The following is a 24,290-nucleotide window of genomic DNA, read 5'->3' on the forward strand; positions in this document are numbered from 1 at the left end:
AAATAGAGTCTATATTCATCACCAAACAAAAATGGAAATACATAATTAAAAGTTGACCAGGATAAAACTTTAACTACTTGGAAATTAAGAATCATGATTCTAAATAACCTTCAGAACAAAGAATAAATTAAGACAAAATTTCTAGAAAGCATGGAAAAAAAGGAACCCTTCAAACCATTTATTTATCTAGACAATGAACATTTACTGAACATCTGCAATGTCAAAGAAGGCACTTTTCCAGAACTTGGGCTGTGAAAACAAGAGCTATGAGAAGGACAGGGTCCTTCTCCCAACGTGAAGCAATCACAGGCTTCATAGAAATATATGCTAAGGACTACGGGAGTCCAAAATAAAACAATTATTAATTCCAATTGATCAGAATACAAAAGAATAATAAAGTGGCCATTGAGTAAATAAGTTCTTTGGGAATGTGCTGGCTTTGGTTAGGGAGAGAAATTGAGGGGAGTGTATTAGTTCATTTTCACACTGCTATGAAGATACTGAGACTGGGTAATTTATAAACAAAACAGATTTAATTGACTCACAGTTCTGCATGGCTGGGGAGGCCTCAGGAGACTTAGAATCATAGTGGAAGGTGAAAGGGGAAGCAGGCACTTTGTCCGGTGGTAGGAGAAAGAGAGAGCATGCAGGGGAAACGGCCACTTTTAAAACCATGAGATCTCGTGAAAACTCTCACTACCACGAGAACAGCATGGCGGAAAGTGCCTTCATAATCCAATCACCTCCCACTAGGTTCCTCCCTCCACTCATGAGGACTACAATTTGAGTGGAGACTTGGGTGGGGAACACAGAGGCAAACTATATCAGGGAGAGCACATTCTGGGAGGCAGGAAGGCTCAAAGACACAGAGGCAGGAACATGGAATGGGTGACACAAGTTCAGCTTTACCTGTCAGAAGTTGAGCCTGCAACGGCAAGATGAAAATAAGTTGCACATGGCCTTGGGTGCTCAAGCTTTAATATGCAAAGCACCTGGAGACCTTGTTAAAAAGATTTCTAATTGAGTAGGTCTGGGGTAAGACGTAAGAGTCTCCAGTCCTAGCTAGCTTCCAGGTGATGCCAATAACGATGAGTAGGCTGATACTTTCAGCAGTTAGGTGGTAAATGAGAAAAGAGTGGGGATCGTGAAGTTTTGGTGTCCTTGGAGAAAGATGATGTGACATAGCCATTAAAATCGTGTCATAGCCATTAAACTGGATTGAAATTGTAATTCCTGTATTTGTTAGCTGTGTATCCTTAGGCAACTTACCTGTGGAGCATTTGTTTTCTCATTTATAAAGTGAAAAAATAATTACTCCCCAAAGTCTTGTTAGGATTACATGAGATAATGATTGTAAAGTGCTTAAGATCGTGTACAACACGTAGCAAATACCCAATATGTTGTGGAATTATTTCCTACAACATATAACATGAGAGCACTCTTTTTCTCCACTGCTGCCCTACTTAAGCTGTAACTCACTGACTTTTTTGAAACTGTGCTATGTTCTGGTGCTTCTACATTGCACATCCACTGCCTCCTGCCTCCAAGAATGAACACATAGTAGAAAGACCAAAACAACGGGTAGGTACATAGTTACAAAATTTAAAATGGTTAAAACTTTTAATGATGAGCAGAAGAATATAGTGGAAGACCATAAAATATTGAAGGGAGTAAGAAGTTATGGTACAGTTTTAGATCATGTCAATAATTAATGAATTAATGAAATGTCAAATAATTATTGTTCTACTTAAAACAAAGGTGTTAGGGGGAAAAGTGATTACTTTCAGCAGTTCATACAGAGGAAATATGTTCATCTGAAAGAGGTAGATTTAAAGGAATAGACAAATAAGTTGTCAAGCTTGTAATCTAAAATATAGATGAGAATGTCATTTACAGGACAATGATTTTGTTGAAAGGGAGTGAAATTACCAAAGAAACCAATATGCCAGAATCTCAGTTTAAGGGAAATTTTCTATTTCTTGTCAAAATGCATTGGCTTTAGTGAAAAAACTAGACGATTTCAGAAACTTCCAGTTATTTTTGGAAATACTTATCCCTTCCAGTGAGTGGTTTTCTGTGTTTCCTTTATTAAATTACTCTTAGACAATACCAACTAAATACATATATTTTACATATATCTTCATTTGTTACTGCACTCAAAGGTAAAAAATTTATCATGGTAGGGCCGGGCACGGTGGCTCATTCCTATAATCCCAGCACTCTGGGAGGCCAAGGTGGGCAGATCACGAGGTCAGGAGATCAAGACCATCCTGGCTAACATGGTGAAACCCTGTCTCTACTAAAAAATACAAAAAATTAGCCAAGCGTGGTGGCGGGTGCCTGTAGTCCCAGCTACTTGGGAGGCTGAGGCAGGAGAATGGCGTGAACCTGGGAGGCAGAGCTTGCAGTGAGCCAAGATTGCACCACTGCACTCTAGCCTGGGCAACAGAGCAAAACTCTGTCTCAAAAAAAAAAAAAAGTTATCATGGTAGAGTTTACCGGAGGTTGACAAGTATGGGTCATAATTTTGTTGATGGGCTAGATAAACCATACCACCAAATTGTTTTACAGTAAAAAATAGAACCAAAGAGAGATTGAGAGATTGGTATCTTGTGTGATTGTGTGAATTCAAGAAAAATATTTGTGTCTGACCTTGTTTTAGACTAGTTGGAAACTTTAGAATAAAGTGAAAGTAAAGCTCTTGCAAAACAGAAAAGAAGAAGTCTGTCAATGTGGAAGGGATTCAGTTCAAAAGATATTACTGAACATCTTCCAGCGCCAGGTCCCTCATGAACTCATAATAACTTGGAGAATGCTTATGGGAAGTCTGGAGGATTGGGATGGTAGAGAATCAGTTTATGAAAAAAAACCAATGTGATTGGTATTTCAAGATGGCCAAATAGGAACAACTCCAGTCTACAGCTCCTAGCATGGGTAACACAGAAGACGGATGATTTCTGCATTTCCAACTGAGCTTTGAAGAGAGCAGTGGTTTTCCCAGCATGGAGTTTGAGACCTGAGAACGGACAGACTTCCTCCTCAAGTGGGTCCCTGACCCCTAAGCAGCCTAACTGAGAGACACCTCCCAGGAGGGGCTGACTGATACCTCATACAGCCGGGTGCCCCTCTGAGACGAAGCTTCCAGAGGAAGGATCAGGCAGCAACATCTGCTGTTCTGCAATATTTGCTGTTCTGAAGCCTCCGCTGGTGATACCCAGGCAAACAGGGTCTGGAGTGGACTTCCACCAAACTCCAACAGACCTGCAGCTGAGGGTCCTGACTCTTAGAAGGAAAACTAACAAACAGAAAGGAATAGCATCAACACCAATAAAAAGGACATACACACCAAAACCCCATTTGTAGATCACCATCATCAAAGACCAAAGGTAGATAAAACCACAAAGATAGGGAGAAACCAGAGCAGAAAAGCTGAAAATTCTAAAAATCAGAGAGCCTCTTCTCCTACAAAGGACTGCAGCTCCTCGCCAGCAATGGAACAAAGCTGGACGGAGAATGACTTTGACAAGTTGACAGAAATACGCTTCGGAAGATCAGTCATAACAAACCTCTCCAAGCTAAAGGAGGATGTTCGAACCCAGTGCAAAGAAGCTAAAAACCTTGCAAAAAGATTAGATGAATGGCTAACTTGAATAAACAGCATAGAGAAGACATTAAATGACCTGATGGAGCTGAAAACCATGGCACGAGAACTACAGGACGCATGGACAAGCTTTAGCAGCCGATTCGATCAAGTGGAAGAAAGGATATCAGTGATTGAAGATCAAATGAATGAAATGAAGCAAGAAGAGAAGTTGAGAGAAAAAAGAGTAAAAAGAAATGAGCAAAACCTCCAAGAAATATGGGACTATGTGAAAAGACCAAATCTATGCTTGATTGGTGTACCTGAAAGTGACAGGGAGAATGGAACCAAGTTGGAAAACACTCTTCAGGATATTATCCAGGAGAACTTCCCCAACCTAGCAAGGCAGGCCAACATTCAATTTCAGGAAACACAGAGAATGCTACAAAGATACTCCTCGAGAAGAGGAACCCCAAAACACATAATTGTCAGATTCGCCAAGGTTGAAATGAAGGAAAAAATGTTAAGGGCAGCCAGAGAGAAAGGTTGGGTTACCCACAAAGGGAAGCCCATCAGACTAATAGCGGATCGCTCAGCAGAAACTCTACAAGCCAGAAGAGAGTGGGAGCCCATACTCAACATTCTTAAAGAAAAGAATTTTCAACCCAGAATTTCATATCCAGCCAAACTAAGCTTCATAAGTGAAGGAGAAATAAAATCCTTTACAGACAAGCAAATGCCTGAGAGATTTTGTCACCACCAGGCCTGCCTTACAAGAGCTCCTGAAGGAAGCACTAAATATGGTAAGGAATAACCAGTACCAGCCACTGCAAAAACATGCCAAATTGTAAAGACCATCGATGCTAGGAAGAAACTGCATCAACTAACAAGGAAAATAACCAGCTAACATAATAATGACAGAATCAAATTCACACATAATATTAACCTTAAATGTAAATGGGCTAAATGCCCCAATTAAAAGACAGACTGGCAAATTGGATAAAGAGTCAAGACCAATCGGTGTGCTGTATTCAGGAGACCCATCTCACGTGCAGAGACACACACAGGCTCAAAATAAAGGGATGGAGGAAGATCTACCAAGCAAGTGGAAAACAAACAAAAGCAGGGGTTGCAATGCTAGTCTCTGATAAAACAGACTTTAGGCCGGGTGCAGTGGCTCACGCCTGTAATCCCAGCACTTTGGGAGGCCGAGGCAGGCAGATCACGAGGTCAGGTGATCAAGACCATCCTGGCTAACACAGTGAAAGCCTGTCTCTACTAAAAATATAAAAAATTAGCCAGGCATGGTGGTGGGTGCCTGTAGTCCCAGCTACTCAGGAGGCTGAGGCAGGAGAATGGTGTGAACCCGGGAGGTGGAGCTTGCAGTGAGCCAAGATCATGCCACTGCACTCCAGCCTGGGCGAGAGAGCAAGATTCTGTCTCCAAAAAAAAAAAACCGACTTTAAACCAACAAAGACCAAAAGAAACAAAGAAGGCCATTTTATAATGGTAAAGGGATCAATACAACAAGAAGAGCTAACTATCCTAAATATATATGCAACCAATACAGGAGCACCCAGATTCATAAAGCAACTCCTCAGAGACCTACAAACAGACTTAGACTCCCACATAAGAATAATGGGAGACTTTAACACCCCACTGTCAACATTACACAGATCAACGAGACAGAAAGTTAACAAGGATATCCAGGACTTGAACTCAGCTCTGCACCAAGCAGACCTCATAGACATCTACAGAACTCTCCACCCCAAATCAACAGAATATGCATTCTTCTCAGCACCACATCGCCCTTATTCCAAAATTGACGAAATAGTTGGAAGTAAAGCACACCACAGCAAATGTAAAAGAACAGAAATTATAACAAACTGTCCTCAGACCACAGTGAAATCAAATTAGAACTCAGGATTAAGAAACTCACACAAAACGGCACAACTACATGGAAACTGAACAACCTGCTCCTGAATGACTACTGGATAAATAACAAAATGAAGGCAGAAATAAAGATGTTCTTTGAAACCAATGAGGACAAAGATACAACATACCAGAATCTCTGGGACATACTTAAAGCAGTGTGTAGAGGGAAATTTACAGCACTCAATGCCCACAAGAGAAAGCAGGAAAAACCAAAAATCAACAACCTAACATCACAATTAAAAGGAGCAAGAGTAAACACATTTGAAAGCTAGCAGAAGCCAAGAAATAACTAAGATCAGAGCAGAACTGAAGAAGACAGAGACACAAAAAACCCTTCAAAAAGATCAATGAATCCAGGAGCTGTTTTTTTGTTAAGATCAACAAAATTGATAGACCACTAGCAAGACTAATAAAGAAGAAAAGAGAGAAGAATCAAATAGATGCAATAAAAAAATGATAAAGGGGACATCACCACCGATCCCATGGAAATATAAACTACCATCAGAGAATACTATAAATACCTCTACGGAAATAAACTAGAAAATCTATAAGAAATGAATAAACTCCGGGATGCATACACCCTCCCAAGACTAAACCAGGAAGAAGTTGAATCCCTGAATAGACCGATAATAGGCTCCGAAATTGAGGCAATAATTAATAGCCTACCAACCAAAAAAAGTCCAGGACCAGATAGATTCACAGCCAAATTCTAACAGAGGTACAAAGAGGAGCTGGTAGAATTCCTTCTGAAACTATTCCAATCAATAGAAAAAGAGGGAATCCTCCCTAACACATTTTATGAAGCCAGCATCATCCTGATACCAAAGCCTGGCAGAGACACAACAAAAAAAGAAAATTTTAGACCAATATCCTTGATGAACATCGATGCAAAAATCCTCAATAGAATACTGGCAAACCAAATCCAGCAGCACATCAAAAAGCTTATCCACCATGATCAAGTGGGCTTCATCCCTGGGATGCAAGGCTGGTTCAACATATGCAAATCAATAAATGTAATCCAGCATATAAACAGAGCCAAAGACAAAAACCACATGATTATCTCAATAGATGCAGAAAAGGCCTTTGACAAAATTCAACAACCCTTCATGCTAAAAACTCTCAATAAATTAGATATTGATGGGACATATCTCAAAATAACAAGAGCTATCTATGACAAACCCACAGCAAATATCACACTGAATGGGCAAAAACTGGAAGCATTCCCTTTGAAAACTGGCACAAGACAGGGATGACCTCTCTCACCACTCCTATTCAACATAGTGTTGGAAGTTCTGGCCAGGGCAATCAGGCAAGAGAAAGAAATAAAGGGTATTTAATTAGGAAAAGAGGAAGTCAAACTGTCCCTGTTTGCAGATGACATGATTGTACATCTAGAAAACCCCATCGTCTCAGCTCAAAATCTCCTTAAGCCGATAAGCAACTTCAGCAAAGTCTCAGGATACAAAATCAATGTACAAAAATCACAGGCATTCTTATACACCAATAACAGACAAATAGCCAAATCATGAGTGAACTCCCATTCACAATTGCTTCAAAGAGAATAAAATACCTAGGAATCCAACTAGGGATGTGAAGGACCTCTTTAAGGAGAACTACAAACCACTGCTCAATGAAATAAAAGAGGATACAAACAAATGGAAGAACATTCCATGCTCATGGGTTGGAATAATCAATATCGTGTAAATGGCCATACTGCCCAAGGTAATTTATAGATTCAATGCCATCCCCATCAAGCTACCAATGACTTTCTTCACAGAACTGGAAAAAACTACTTTAAAGTTCATATGGAACCAAAAAAGAGCCCACATCGCCAAGTCAATCCTAAGCCAAAAGAACAAAGCTGGAGACATCATGCTACCTGACTTCAAACTATACTACAAGGCTACAGTAACCAAAACAGCATGGTACTGGTACCAAAACAGAGACATAGATCAATGGAACAGAACAGAGCCCTCAGAAATAATGCCACATATCTACAACTATCTGATCTTTGACAAACCTGACAAAAACAAGCAATGGGGAAAGGATTCCCTACTTAATAAATGGTGCTGGGAAAACCAGCTACCCATATGTAGAAAGCTGAAACTGGATCCCTTCCTTATACCTTATACAAAAATTAATTCAAGATGGATTAAAGACTTACATGTTAGACCTAAAACCATAAAAACCCTAGAAGAAAACCTAGGCAATACCATTCAGGACATAGGCATGGGCAAGGACTTCATGTCTAAAACATCAAAAGCAATGGCAACAAAAGCCAAAATTGACAAATGGGATCTAATTAAACTAAAGAGCTTCTGCACAGCAAAAGAAACTACCATCAGATTGAACAGGCAACCTACAAAATGGGAGAAAATTTTTGCAACCTACTCATCTGACAAAGGGCTAATATCCAGAATCTACAATGAACTCAAACAAATTTACAAGAAAAAAACAAACAACCCCATCAAAAAGTGGGCAAAGGATATGAACAGACACTTCTCAAAAGAAGACATTTATGCAGCCAGAAAACACATGAAAAAATGCTCATCATCACTGGCCACCAGAGAAATGCAAACCAAAACCACAATGAGATACCATCTCACACCAGTTAGAATGGCGATCACTAAAAAGTCAGGAAACAACAGGTGCTGGAGAGGATGTGGAGAAATAGGAACACTTTTACACTGTTGGTGGGACTGTAAACTAGTTCAACCATTGTGGAAGTCAGTGTGGCGATTCCTCAGGGATCTCGAACTAGAAATACCATTTGACCCAGCCATCCCATTACTGGGTATATACCCAAAGGACTATAAATCATGCTGCTATAAAGACACATGCACACTATGTTTATTGCGGCACTATTCACAATAGCAAAGACTTGGAACTAACCCAAATGTCCCACAACGATAGACTGGATTAAGAAAATGTGGCACATATACACCATGGAATACTATGCAGCCATAAAAATTGATGAGTTCATGTCCTTTGTAGGGACATGGATGAAGCTGGAAACCATCATTCTGAGCAAACTATCGCAAGGACAAAAAACCAAACACCGCATGTTCTCACTCATAGGTGGGAATTGAACAATGAGAACTCATGGACACAGGAAGGGGAACATCACACTCCGGGGACTGTTGTGGGGGGGGGGGCGGGGGGAGGGACAGCATTAGGAGATACACCTAATGCTAAATGCTTGCAGCCATAAAAAATGACTTGGACACAGGGTGGGGAACATCACACACTGGGGCCTGTTGTGGGGTGGGGGGAGGGGGAGGGATAGCATTAGGAGATATACCTAATGTAATGGGTGCAGCACACCAACATGGCACATGTATACATATGTAACAAACCTGCACGTTGTGCACATGTACCCTGGAACTTAAAGTAATAAAAAAAAAAAATGCTTTGCTGTTCTATGTTGGTACATAAAGAACATGGACCAAGCATACTTAGTATTCGGTTCCAGGTTTTCACACAAGAACTCTATAACAAGAAAGCATTTCTTGACAAACTTTCAGATTCCACTTCCAATAGGCTAGAGACTGCAGAGAAAAGTAGCCAGAAAATGAGAATCTGATTTCCAATTCTCCTATTATCATCAGCTAATGTTCAAACTTTGTATTAGTGCCTACCACCAGAGGTGCTGTTGATCTTGCCAAATATTCCCAACATTAACTAGCCCCAATCTTCTTTGCTTCCCTCCCTTCCCCTCCTCAAGTATTTTCCCTGAACAAAAATTTTGTTTCTGGTGATATAGGAGTCTGCCATGGTAATCTTCCCCAATATCTAATTCTACTCTTACCATAGAAATTATGCCATTAACCTTTACAACTATGCCGACTACTACTGTCACTACTACCACTAAAGCGGAAGAAAAGTAGAAGGGGAAAAAAGAGCAGGAAGAGAAGGGGGAAGAGGATAAAAATTTTGGGGCATTTATCATGTTCCTGATCACACAATTTGGAAGTACCAGGGCAAGATTTAAACAGGAAGGCTAATGGCAAATCCCACATACTTATCCCCAACTCTTACTGCCTCCCTAGAAGCAACTGGTAACCTCTGAGAATGCCCGAGTCAAACAATTTGACAATGCCCAAGTCAAAATGTGAAGGAGCCAGACTTCAATCCCTGGCCCTCTAACTCCAGAACTCACCTACTTAGCCACTACCAATCCTAGCTTCTTGCATCTTGTGTCCAGGTAATTGAATGTTTAAGCAATCAATAAAATAATGTGACCACCTCTCTCACTTTGTTAACAAAATCAGAAACAAATAATTTAGTCATTAATAGTAATTGCATAAATAGGATGCTTACCAACTCCTCTGAAGTTCTTTTCCTCCAAAGGTTTGGTTTAGAGAGTTCATTAATCCTCCCATCCCAAGAACTGGGTCAGCCAAGCTGTACTTCGTCCTGGAAGAATTAGATCAGTGGATCCCTGTCAACATGAGTAAGTCAATAGCTATCGAAACTTAGATTTAAACAGACAAATGTCTGAATTTTCTTTTCTCCTCAAAAAATTGTAGACTATACAGCACAATTGCTGAAAATTCTCAATTGAAATGTAGCAAGTGGGAAAATGAAATGCAGAGCCTCTGATTTGATAACCCTCCCTCCAGATTTATCAAGATTGCTTGTAATGGCATGGATTTTAGAGGATAAGTTACCTCACTCTCAAAGCCTAAAAGCCTCTTTTATCAGAAATCTTGACAATTTAACTTTGGTGGAAGTACAGGTGGGCAGGCACAGGCATGTTGGCTAATGCCAGAATTCTGAATATCCTGGTATCTAAAACAAGAATTCATTATTTCTGATCTTGATCCGGCTTTGTGGTAAGACATACCTAGAATTTCTTATCACGTGCATTCTCCAAGGTTTTAAGTCTATATTTGCTGGATACCTACATGATTAATGAACCCTTTGGAAGCTCAGAAATCACAGTAGGTAAGGCCAGAAATAGAAAGATTCTACAGAATCTCCATTCCTACCCTATTAGAACTAGGAAGATTACTTCCCTATGATCTCTATACCTCTCACCCTTTTACTTTAAAATTATAACTTAATACTCATAAATGGCAAGAAGTTAAGGAATGTCAAAGCATATAGATTCTCAAATCCCTTCAGAAGACAAGTGTATGGATGTAAATGTGGGAAAAGGTAGGAATAAAAATTTAGGACGTAGTGCTGCTTGTGGTGAGCTAGAGAGTACATTATTGGCCTAAAAAGTCATTCAAGTTTAAAGTTTTAGAAATGCTGCACCAGCCAAATATATACAAGACCACTAGTTTGTAATAGCTGATCGTATTTCTAGAATGTAACTCTTGGCCGGGCGTGGTGGCTCACACCTGTAATCACAGCACTTTGGGAGGCTGAGGCAGGTGGGTCACTTGAGGTCAGGAGTTCGAGACCAGCCTGGCCAACATGGTGAAACCCCATCTCTACTAAAACTACAAAAATTAGCTGGCATGGTGGCACACGCCTGTAGTCCCAGCTATTCAGGAGGCTGAGGGACAAGAATTGCTTGAACCTGGAAGACAGAGGTTGCAGTGAGCTGAGATTGCGCCACTGCACTCCAGCCTGGGTGACAGAGCAAGATTCCATCTCAAAGAAAAAAAGGAAAAAAAGAAGCCAGCTCTGTTAATCATTTATTAATTTAAATTTTCTTCATTATCAGTAACAGTTTAGATACAGATCTTCTAGTTGGAAATTATCAATTCCCCTTCCTTGTGTTGTGTAACCCTGCATATAATTGTTCAAACAGTTGGATCAAGCAGTGGAGATGCTGAAAGAAAGGGTAGAACCTCATTCCCTCACTGCCTTCTGGAGAAGTTATCTGTAAACCGTACAGACTAAAATGTACTCTGACTGTCCTATAAAACCACAGGTCTTGAACATGATGGCTGGATTTAACGAGGACTGCTGAGAAGCCAAGAGTAATTATATTCAGTACTTGGAGCAAGCTACACATAAATGCTTCATGTTTCAGTCCAATCATAAAAAATTTATTTTTGTAAAAATGTGGACTACTACAGGTTTTGGTAGGAGGCCTTGCACGATAAATGTAAATTAGATCCAGTACTGCAGGCCTTTGAACAAAGTAGAGGTAAGATATGTTTCCACAGATAATAATATGTTGTCCCTTGGTTTTATAACCCTAAGATATTTACCCTACAGTTTTTAGTCCCAGAATCAGTAGTGAAATTTAGGTACCTAGCTAATTTATTGTGTACTGGAGCTCATGAGAGTTAAAAGTTTAATAATATTGCCTATGGCTATGACTATCACTAGGCTATTATTCAAAATCAGTATGACATCATTATCAATAAAAAAATTGTTATTGAAATAAAATGTATCTTTGGCAAGACTTTAAGAAAATCTGGCTACAGTATTAGGATGCTACTGGCATACGTTTTTCTGTAGGTTTATTGGTAATTTATATTTATTTTTTAAAATGTCTATTCGTATCTTTGCAAGAGCCCCTGTTTTTAATCAATTAATTTTAGAGCAGTAATAGAAATGCTGCTCATGGCTTTAGAAAAAAATTCAAGCCATACAGAAAGGAATAAAAAATAAAGTCTCCTTTCCTTCCCCTGACCACTTCTCCACTTTGGAGATCTCTTTCCAGAAATATCCTATGCAGATACAAGCTTAGACATGTGCATAATAAATTTTAAACATATTTATATATATGAGCCCTACAATTTGTTCTTTATCATTTATCACTCTGTTTTGAGAAATTTTTTTCCAAATGGGCACCCCATAATTTACTTTAGCAGCGTTTTGTGAATGAAAATTTAGCCTGGGTTTTTTTTTTTTTTTTTTTGCTATTACAATCTACAGCACATATGATTTACTTTAGTACCGAGTCTCCATAAGGTGAAACCTCACAGACTTAAGTGTATCAATATTCTATTACCTGTGCATAATCAAATTATTCTAACAGTTATGCTACAGCTCTCATAACTCCTGGTGGCGGGCATACCCAAGTTATATTATAATGAAGGAAATATAAACATGACCATGAAAACAATATCGCAGTAGATGACTGTACTTGCTAAATGTATTCTGCGAACATATTCCTTCATGCAGTTGGAATAGGGTTTAGCATACCTTGATTATTTTAAGGTGCAAGAAGAGTACGGTGTACAGATTTTGCCAGTATGACAAGCATACTTAAACCCCAATGATGAAAACTCCTGGCTATTTTTTAGACAAAAGAATTCAGAATCCTTTGTTAGCAGGGTCAAAGACAATTGCTTCAGCAATTAAAAGTTACTTGACATTTGACAGCCTTTTAAACAAAAGAACACAAATCTTCATTGGAATCATGATTTGATATATAATGGACAATGTTATTGTCTCTACAATCAAGTGAAAATTGATTTTTAAATATGTTTTCTGCATCAAAAATTCGGCTGACCAAAAATTTCACCAAGATATAATAATATTTCAAATATTTTTATTTCTGTTTAAGCCAGTCAATATTCTAAGCATCAATAAAATAGCTCTTGCTCTTCAGCAGTTTTTATGTGACTAGATTATAATTTACTATTTTCATCGGGTAATTAATTTTATATAACTCTGCAGCTAGATGCGAGATTTCATGAACTGAAAAGAATTTATTGACATTTTTAATCCAACCCAATTATTTCAAATGAAAATGTCATAGTGAAAATATGCAGAAAGTTCAAAAGAAATTTTCAACAAACCTATTAGGATTGAATTGTTACTAGCGTAATTACTAATGTAAGTAAAATCATCAGAAAAAAAATTGAAAAACATTTCAAACTATCTGCAAATCTGGGGCAACTCTTTATTTTTTAAATATTAAGAAATAAATGCAAGCTTTCCTGAAGTATGTTTTTCATTATTTTTTAACATTTCCTGTCACTGTGTGTGTGTGTGCACACGTGCACGTGAGCATACATATGGTAGAGTGTTTTCTCTTCAAATTAAAAGTTATAAAAAATTATTGCAGGAACAAAACGAACAAATTCAAATGAGGCACTACAACTCAACAATACTCAAATGGTTAAAATAAAATAGAAACTGCAGAGAAAAGAATAATTTTGCTAATATCTAATCATGATAAAAGTGATTCTAAGCTTGCCTGACTTCATTTATAAGTTTAGTTATATCAACATTTTTCTAATATACCACTGTTGGGATGACAATAAATCCTCAACTATTTTAAGAGGAAGTCAGTAGATAATGTCTAAAATTGCTAGACCAAAAAATAACAATGTAAGTGTATCTTTTTAGAAATATGAAGGTTAATGTCAGATAAAACCCCTCTAAGACTTGAAACGCTTCCTTCTGAAGTGGAGAACTAGACTGGGTCAGATACCCTTTTAGCTTAACTTAATTTTTTAACTATGTGCATGTATCACTTGGATAAAGTAATTTCAAAATAATAAAACAAAGTATTGTGCAATTGATATTATTAAGATAACACTTTTGACTATACATATACTGCATATATTTCCATTACCAAACTTTAAGATATATTTACATAAGCATATTAATACTACATATAAATATGTAATTTTATGCTACAAAAATACTTTATATAGTTACGATTTTTATTTCAAAATTAGTCATTTAAAAAGTTAGTCTTACTACTTCATAGTTACACTTCTCTGAGCCTCAGTTTCCTTGTTTTTGTGAGTAATGTCTCCCTAATAGAATCATGGGAAAAATTACAGGTATTTATAAGATAAGCTTTTCTAATTAAAATTTAAAATGCTACACAAGTATAGATGTTTATTCGCCTTTAAAACTGTGGTACCCCAAAATATGAGGATCATACAGAGCCAGCAAATTTGTTTAAGGATTTTAAAAATGAGAACTAAAAGAAAAAAAACACACAAATTAAGGATTAGAATTCTTGTTTTGTCTGAAAAACAAAGATAATAAAACAACAGTTTAAGGTGCATACACAGATGAAGAATCCATAAGCATGTTATGAATTTTTTTGCATAATGTATCAAAGTTTTAAGTGTCAACTGTATGCCTCCCCTTTCCTCCAACTTCCCTGTATTTAATCCTTCTGCATTAATTCAGAGACACTACCATGAGAATGGTTTAGGATTCAAAACTTTCAGTAATCAGGTTTTTACCTCCAAAAGTCTAATAGCCTTGAAAGGCAAGGTTTTTAGTTGTTAATAGGTGGGCTCATAGAGTAAAGAAGAGTGGTTTATGAGCTTCAAAAGACTAATAGCCTGGCAGTCTCAGCATATAAAGTTCACACCATAAACTACACAGTGTGAAATAAGGAATGAGGATGTAGAAACAGTTTTTCCCCCACACAAGAAAAGATATTTTTTAAACACCACTGAACTAGAAAGAAAGGAATCTGCAAAGAGAGAGAGAGAAGTAGAGAATCTGGACTCAGATATGAAGCCCCAGGAATGTGAGTGAGAGGAAAATAGAAACCTCTAACAAGCTTGGGGAATTGTAAAGCAAAAGAACTAGTATCTTAATTCCCAGAGTATAGCCAGAGGAGATTGCAAAACTTTTAGAGAAGTCACACAAGCAGCCTAGGATGGAGTGGAACACCAAGTGAGAGGGTCAAAGGACCTGAGGACACCTCACAGGCCAGATCTGGTGTGAGAGAGTAACTCATACACCTAGAAATGGGTGGCACAAGAGGCCTGGGGAGAATCAGTGAGCCAGACTGAATCACATGGTTTTGATGAGGAGATACTGTCAGGGAATGTGATGCGGGCCATACAAACTAGAGATTATGGCAGACCCTGGACAGCAGATGTAGGGGGATGGAGAAAACTATCTGTGCAGGAAAAAGAGCAGGTGACTGCAAAGCACCTAAAGACCAATGTCAGCATGACATATGAGAGCACTACCTATCTCACCCATCCTGCTGGGGCTGAACTTTAATTTCCTCCTGGGACAAGGAAAAAAAGGGGGGAAAGAAGAACCTTAATTGATAAAGTATTTATTTTTTAAAAAAGATGAGACAAAATTCACTAATGTCTACATCGACCTCTAAGTAACTAGATTACATTCTCCAGCAATGGCAGGAATGGAGTCACAAGATCTAAGTGCAATTATAAAGAAAGAAACTGTCATATTTGCACAGCCAACTTTATAACTTTGAAATTTGTACCCACTACAATAGCATGATGATCTGACTCTTCATCTCCACTGAAACAGAAAAAGAAGAGAAAAACTTATGCTGATTTTCCAATTGTTTGATATTTTCAGTTATCTATACTCCTCTTTTTCCCCAACTTTTATGTTAAGTTCAAGGGTAAATGTGCAGGATGTGAAGGTTTGTTACATACGTTAATGTGTCCCATGGTTGTTGGCTACACAGAGTATCCCGTCACCTAGGTATTAAGCCCAGCATCCACTAGCTATTCTTCCTGATGCTCTCCCTCCTCACACCCTCCCACCCTCCTACAGGCCCCAGTGTGTGCTGTTTCCCCCAAGGGTCCATGTGTTCTCATCATTTAGCTCTCACTTATAAGTGAGAACATCCAGTATTTGGTTTTCAGTTTCTGCATTATTTTGCTGAGGATAATGGCTTCCAGCTCTATTTATGTTCCTGTAAAGGACATGATCTCGCTCCTTTTTATGGCTGAATAGTACGCCATAGTGTATATGTATCATATTTTCTTTATCCAATCTATCATTGATGGACATTTAAGTCAGTTCCATGTCTTTGTTATTGTGAATAGTGCTGGAATGAACATACGTGTGCATATATCTTTATACTGGAATAATTTATATTCTTTTGGGTATATACCCAATAATGGGATTGCTGGGTCAAGTGGTATTTCTGCCTCTGGGTCTTTCAGGAATCACCACACTGTCTTCCACAATGGTTGAACTAATTTACACTCCAACAGTGTAAACGCATTCCTTTTTCTCCACAACATTGCCAGCATCTGTTTTTTGTTGACTTTTTAATAATAGCCATTCTGACTGGTGTGAGATGGTATCTCATTGTGGTTTTGATTTGCATTTCTCTAATGATCAGTGATGTTGAGCATTTTTTCATATGTTTCTTGGCTACATATATGTCTTCTTTTGATAAATGTCTGTTCATGTCCTTTGCCTACTTTTTAATGCAGTTGGGTTTTTTTTTTTCTTGTAAACTTGTTTAAGTTCCTTGTAGATGTTGGATATTAGACCTTTGTCAGATAGATAGATCACAAAACTTTCCTCCCATTCTGTAGGTTGTCTGTTCACTCTGATTATTGTTTCTTTTGCTTTACAGAAGCTCTTTAGTTTAATTAGATCCCACTTGTCAATTTTTGCTTTTGTTCCAACTGCTTTTGATATCTTTGTCATTAAATCTTTGTCCATGCCTATGTCCTGAATGGTATTGCCTAGATTTTCTTCTAGAGTTTTTACGGTTTTTGGTTTTACATTTAAGTCTTTAATCCATGTTGAGTTGATTTTTGCATACGACGTAAGGAAGATGTCCAGTCTCAATTTTGTGCATATGGCTAGCCAGTTGTCCCAGCACCATTTATTAAATAGGGAATCCTTTCCCCATTGCTTGTTTTTGTTTTTTTCAAGATCAGAAGGTTATAGGTGTGAAGTCTTATTTCTGATTTCTGTATTCTGTTCCATTGGGCTATGTGTCTGTTCTTCTACCAGTACTATGCTGTTTTGGTTACTGTAGCCTTGTACTATAGTTTGAAGTCGGGTAGCGTGATGCCTCCAGATTTGTCCTTTTTGCTTAGGATTGTCATGGCTATTTGAGCTCTTTTTTAGTTCCATATGAATTTTAAAATAGCTTTTTTCTAATTCTGTGAAGAATGCTAATGGTAGTTTAATGGGAATAGCATTGAATCTATAAATTACTTTGAGTGGTGTGGCCATTTTCATGATATTGATTCTTCCTATCCATGAGCACAGAGTGTTTTTCCATTTGTATCTTCTCTGATTACTTTGAACAGTGGCCTGCTGTTCTCCTTGAGGAGGTCCTTCACTTTCCTGTTAGCTGTATTCTTAGGTATTTTATTCTTTTTACACCAATTGTGAACGAGAGCTTATTTATTATTTGACCCTGCTGCTTGCCTCTTGGTGTATAGAGGAATGCTAGTGATTTTTTTCACATGGATTTTGTATCTTGAGACTTTGCTGAAGTTGCTTATCAGCTTAAGAAGCTTTTGGCTGAGACTAAGGGGTTTTCTAGATATAGGATCATACCATCTGCAAATAAAGATAATTTGACTTCCTCTCTTCCTATTTGAATACGATTTATTTCTTTCTCTTGCCTAATTTCCCTGACCAGAACTTCCAACAGTATGTTAAATAGGAGTGGTGAGAGAGGGCATCCTTGTCTCTGCTCGTTTTCAAGGGGAATGCTTCCAGCTATTGTCCATTCAGTATGTTATTGGCTGTGGGTTTGTCATATATGGCTCTTGTTATTTTGAGGTATGTTCCTTTAATACCTCGTTTATTGAGAGTTTTTCACATGAAGGGATGTTGAATTTTATTGAAGGTCTTTTCTACATCAATTGAGATAATCACATGGTTTTGTCTTTAGTTTTGTTTATGTGATGAATCATACTTATTTGCATATGTTAAGCCAACCTTGCATCCCAGGATGAAGCCAACTTGTTTGTAGTGGATACACATTTTTGATGTGCTGCTGTATTTGGTTTGCCAGTATTTTACTGACGATTTTTGCATCAGTGTTCATCAAGGATATTGGCCTGAAGTTTTCTTGCTTTCTTATATCTCTTCCAGGTTTTCGTATCAGAATGATGCTGGCCTCACAGAATGAGTTAGGGAGGAGTCCCTCCTTTTTAATTTTTTGGAATAGTTTCAGTAGAAATGGTACCAGCTCCTCTTAGTACCTCTGATAGAATTCAGCTGTGACTCCATCTGGTCCTGGGCTTTTTTTGGTTGGTAGGCTATTTATTACTGCCTCAATTTTAGAACTCATTATTGGTGTATTCAGTCAGGGATTCCATTTCTTCCTGGTTCAGTCTTGGGAGGGTGTATGTGTCCAGGTATTTATCCATTTCTTCTCAATTTTCTAGTTTATGTACATAGAGGTGTTTATGGTATTCTCTGATGGTTGTTTGTATTTCTCTGGGGTCAGTGGTGATATCCCCCTTATCATTTCTGATTGTGTTTATTTGATTATTCTCTTATCTTCTCTATTAGTCTAGCTAGCAGTCTACCTATTTTATTTTATTTTATTTTATTTTTATTTTTTTATTTTTTTTCAGAAAACCAGCTCCTGGATTTGTTGATTTTTTTTAGAAGGATTTTTTATGTCCCTATCTCCTTCAGTTCAGCTCCAATCTTGGTTATTTCTTGTCTTCTGCTAGCTTTGGGGTTTATTCTTGGTTCTCTAATTCTTTTAGTCGAGATGTTAGATTGTTAACCTGAGATCTTTCTAGCTTTTTGATATGGGCATTTAGTGCTATAAATTTCCCTCTTAACACTGCTTTAGATGCATCCAAGAGATTCTGGCACATTATCCCTTTGTTCTCATTAGTTTCAAAGAATTTCTTGATACCTTCCTTAATTTCATTGTTTTTTCAAGAGTCATTCGGGAGCAGGTTATTCAATTTCCATGTAGTTGTGTGGTTTTTAGATAATTTTTTAGTCTTGAGTTTTAATTTGATTGTACTGAGGTCTGAAAGACTGTTTGTTATCATTTTAGTTCTTTTGTACTTGCTGAGGAGTGTTTTACTCCCAATTATGTGATCAATTTTAGAGTAAGTGCCATGTGGCCATGAGAACAATGTATATTCTGTTGAATTTGGGTGGAGAGTTCTGTAGATGTCTATCAGGTCCACTTGATCCAGAGCTGAGTTCAAGTCCTGAATATCCTTGCTAATTTTATGTCTTGATGATCTGTCTAATATTGTCAGTGGGGTGTTAAAGTCTCCCACTATTATTGTGTGGGAGTCTAAGTCTCATTGTATGTCTCTAAGAACTTGTTTTATAAATCAGGGTGTTCCTGTATTGGGTGCATATATATTTAATGTAGATAGCTCTTCTTGTTGAATTGAACCCTTTGCCATTATGTAATGCCCCTCTTTTTCTTTTCTTATCTTTGTTGATTTAAAGTCTGTTTTGTCAGAAACTAGAATTATAACCCCTGCTTTTCTCTATTTTTCCATTTGCTTGGTAAATTTCTTCCATCCCTTTGAGCCTATGTGTGTCTCTGCATGTGAGATGGGTCTCTTGAAGACAGCATACTGATGGGTCTTCGTTCGTTATCCAGCTTGGCATTCTGTGTCTTTTAATTGGCTCATTTACATTTAAGGGTAGTATCGTTATGTGTATACTTGATCCTGTCATCGTGATGCTAGCTGATTATTTTGCAAACTTGTTTATGTGATTGCTCCATAGTGTCACTGGTCCTTGTATTTCAGTATGTTTTTGTAGTGGATGGTAACCATTTTTACTTTCCATATTTAGTGCTTCCCTCAGGAGCTCTTGCAAGGCAGGTCCTGTGGTAACATGCTCCTCTATTCTCATATAAGAACTTGTGAATTGACCATATTAGAAATTTCTTTGCTACTTTATTTCATGAAGAATGTTCATACAGAGTCATAATACATCCCAGATGGTTTTAAGTAGTATTTTTCTAAGGGCATGGAATACACATGACTGGAAATTGGCAAAACAATTTTAGGTCATACCGAAGTGTACACTTTTTATCTTAATGTGTATTGAAAAACTATTACTTGAACAACAAAATGTTATTGCACAAACATTTTTGCTTAAGACAAGGCTAAAGTAAGTATTGAAGTTCAATGATTTAACTCAACCTAAAGAAGAGTAGTAAGTAAATATTAAAGTATATGAATATAGCAAAAATAGAGAAAGTTTTATACAGAAGACTGAAGTTTGTAAAGCATTGTACTAAGGTGATGGATTAATTATACAATTTTACTTTTATTTATTTTACTTATTTATTGAGATGGAGTCTACTTTGTTGCCCAAGCTGGAGTGCAGTAGTGTGATCTTGGCTCACTGCAACCTCTGCCTCCCAGGTTCAAGCAATTCTCACATCTCAGCTTCCCAAGTATCTGGGACTACAGGCACACACCACCACACAGAGCTATTTTTTGTATTTTTAGTAGAGCTGTGGTTTCACCATGTTGGCAAGGCTGGTCTCAAACTCCTGACCTCAAGTGATCACCCACCTCAGCCTCCAAAAGTGCTGGGATTATAGGCATGAGCCACTGCACCCGGTTAATTACACAATTTTAAAAAGGAATGTGGCTATAACATCTTGTGCTGTTCAATATTTCCAGTCTTCAGTTTATTCATCTATAAATCAAGGAGACTGAATTAGATAAATCCTTAAGCTCCTTATCCTGGAATTCTATTATTTGAATAAAGTCTTTATAGCATTTTTATAGGTATCAATCTTATTTCAGCATTATCACATTCAACAAGTATTGAATGAGCATCTTCTACATGCCAAACAATGTTATGAGTCCTTAGGATACATCAGTGAACAAAACACATGAAGATGCTTGCCTTTATGGAGCTTACATTTTGACTCACATCCTGTGAGGTACGTTATTAGTTCCATTTTACATGGGAAGAATTTTAAGGTCGGGTATGTAGGCAATTGCCCTAGATAAGTTAGTAGGAAGCAGAGTTAGGATTCAGACTTAAGGCTTCTGATTCACAGATTGTGCTCTTTCCATATTACATACATTGTGAAGGATATGCTTCAACAGGGAAACAACTTGGAGAAAAATAGAATCTGCTGCTAACCTAGATGCCTATTAGATAATATTATCATATGCTCTTATTTGGGGTCTTTGATGATGCTGATCATTTTTTAAAATAAATTAAAGCCCCAATGGCTCTAAATAAGGAATAGGTCTTATGAAAGATAGCCTAGCAGATGGTAGATTGCTCCTTTTCTTCTTGGCACTTCCTGTTGAAAGAATGTGATATGCACGATGGTTAGGTATGTTTGACTTCTTGGGTCTTAACTAGCAGATATTTCTGGAACTGATGTTGCTTCCTTATTCTGAGCTCAACAAATTCATAAGTACAATCTGTAGCATTTTCTTTTCTGTCACTCTTCTCATATTATGTCCAGTTATATCAACTTTAATTAAAATATTTTACATTAAAAAATGACCTAAAATATGTCAGATGTTTTAGGATAACTAACTCAAAGTAATTATTGGAAGCCCCAATTTCTACCAATAAAATGGATAACAATCATAACTTTTGGGCAGGTCAAAATTACATTAAATACATCTTCCAAGGAACAGAATCGATTAAGTAACAACAATATGCAGACCACTGGGATAGGTGCTATGGGAGATGTGAGGATAGTAAGACATGACTGTGGTCTTTAAGGATTTTACAGTATAGGAAAGGCTTAAGTGAGTGCACAAAAACTGATAATGTAGGGCAGATTGTGGTAATTATCATAAAGGTAGCTCAAAGAAAGAGTTTGGATGTTCAGAGAAAGGATAACCCCCTACTTCTGGCTGGATTGGGAGGGAATGAGGCATGATAGAATTAGGCTGAAAGTGCTTGTTACTTTGCATGATGATGAGGATTCTTACAACTAGAAATAATAAGGACTTTCCAGATATTATGTGTTTAAGTGTAGAGGTCTGTTTGGAACATGCCTCCTGATTTCCCCCCTAAATCTTCACATCTCCAGTGACACATGGCAGTTATCAACTTTTATCCAATTTACAGGGAAGTAATCAAATTTGGTGGGTTGTTTTTCTGCTTGTTTGCTTGTTTTGAGGCAGGGTTTCACTCTTTCACCCAGGCTGGAGTACAGTGGCATGATCATGGCTCACTGAGGCCTTGACCTCCCAAGCTCAAGCGATCCTCCCACCTCAGCCTCCCTAGTAGCTGGGACTACAGGCACATGCCACCATGCCTGGCTAATTTTTTATTATTTTTTGCAGAGACGTGGTTTCCCAATGTTGGCCAGGCTGGTCCTGAACTCCTGGGCTTAAGCAATATGCCTGTCTTGACCTCCCAAAGTGCTGGCATTACAGGCATGAGGTACCATGCCTGGCCAGCAGTTATCAACTTTGACTCTAACATACGTTATATGAAGGAAACCGATTGTGACGGCTTTGCAAATCAAGGCAAGCTATCTGAGCTTAGATCAGATTGCAATAGGGAATTACTGAATAATTTTGTGTAAGAAGATGGCATAATCCATGCTATATTTTAGCATGATTGGTTTCTTAGGAGTTGGGTTAGTTTCCACGAGACAGAAACAGAAGGCAGTGAGACCAATTAGAAGGCCCTTGACACAGTCGAGAGAAGAGATAATGAGGATCTGAAATAGATCTGGCACTTGTTAGAGGAAGAAGGCAATGAATAGGAGAGATGTTGAGGAGGTCTTAATGATTATTTTCCCAGTAAGAGGTGAAAAGTCGATAACTTTTGTAATAACTGCAGAATGAGAGTTGGTCAAGGTTGAAAGAGATGTTAAGTAACAAATCACTAAATTCTTAGGAGCTCTAGGGTTGATTGACTTTCTTTTTCCTAACTGCATAAATTGCTAGAAAATTTTTAAATATATATAGATATAAATATATATGAATATATATATACACCAAACACTTTTAGTGCCTGTTACACACTTAATTATTATTTAAGCACAACCTAAAAGGTGAAAACCTAAAGTAAAATTCAAGATCAAATTTCTTCAAAATATTTCATGTTATATAATATAGAGTACCCTCTGATTCTTCACTGTGATTATATATGAGCATGCAATGTCATAAAAAGCAAGTGTCATTAAATACTAATAGATTTTCCTTTAACCAATAATCTGTTGAATGGAATTAATACAAATATATTGAAAATAAACTGAATTTCTTATAGTATGTGTCACCCAAGGGCCTTTATGAAAGCAAATCTATTAGAACTAAATCTCTAAGTACAAGAAAATATTTAAATAAATAGTGCCCACAGAATGATATGAATGGAATTCAACATGGGAAAGAATCCTTTTCTTGAGTTCTGATACAACACCATGGAACAAATCTGGGTCAAGTTCCCCTAGAAAAAATAGAAAGGTGAGTAGTCGTGGCTGTGACTTAGAGTATATGAAAGGATTAGCTCAGGCCCATTTGCTACTAAATCATGCTGCAGTCCATATCCCAAATTTCAGACACTCACAGAGAAGGGGCCATTTTTGTAACCCTAAATATCAACCACCAGAAATGTTACATCATATCCTAGGTTCTAATCAAACATAATTATTCACTCTCCTTGGGACATATGTCCTGAATTCCCCATAAATCCTTCTCACATCTCCAGTGACGTAAGTAATCTTTCCTACCTCTAAGTCTCCATGGGACTATATCTGAACTACACTTTTAGATTTAACATTTTCTACCTTTTTAATATTATTTTAGATGTGGGTCTCCCCTATAAAACTGTAAGTTCCCTGAGGGCAGAGTCAAAGTCTTGTTTTCACAGCCTCATGGTATCTAGCACCAGGCTCTTTCCACAGAAATTACACATGAAGGGCTAATGAAAAAATGTACAAGCCCTCACTTTGCAAATCACACTTCATTAATCACTAAAAAAAAAAATGAGAAAAAAAATCACCAGGAGAATCCTAAAAACTTATCTATCTTGTTATGTAAAATTGGATGAAATCTTCTGGGTCTCAGTGTCAATTACCAGTCACCCAGACCTATCTCAGGCTGGATTTGTTCTCCTGAAGTACTCCTGAAGGACTGTGGTTTTTTCCATGTTATTCCTCCCTTCCTCCTCCTCATTTTTTTCCTAAGTCCTCATTATGATTTTTTAA

At 37.6% G+C, this 24,290-nt stretch overlaps 1 protein-coding gene across 4 annotated transcripts in view; it reads right to left on the reverse strand.

Annotated features, from left to right (window-relative positions):
* PEX5L (peroxisomal biogenesis factor 5 like) overlaps positions 1-24,290 on the reverse strand; it is a 789,103-nt gene that overhangs the window by 668,762 nt on the left and 96,051 nt on the right. Inside the window, exon 1 of one of the 4 annotated variants that reach the window (XM_058427076.1) lies at positions 9,836-9,887. The exons of 2 other annotated variants lie outside the window; for them this stretch is intronic. The gene's annotated coding sequence lies outside the window, so the exon portion shown is untranslated. Of the gene's footprint in view, positions 1-9,835; positions 9,888-24,290 lie in introns of those variants that run through there. One more of the 4 variants, XM_058427078.1, reaches the window with a different exon arrangement.

This window comes from Hylobates moloch, unplaced genomic scaffold (assembly GCF_009828535.3).
Source record: "Hylobates moloch isolate HMO894 unplaced genomic scaffold, HMol_V3 SCAFFOLD_13, whole genome shotgun sequence".
NCBI lineage: Eukaryota > Metazoa > Chordata > Mammalia > Primates > Hylobatidae > Hylobates > Hylobates moloch.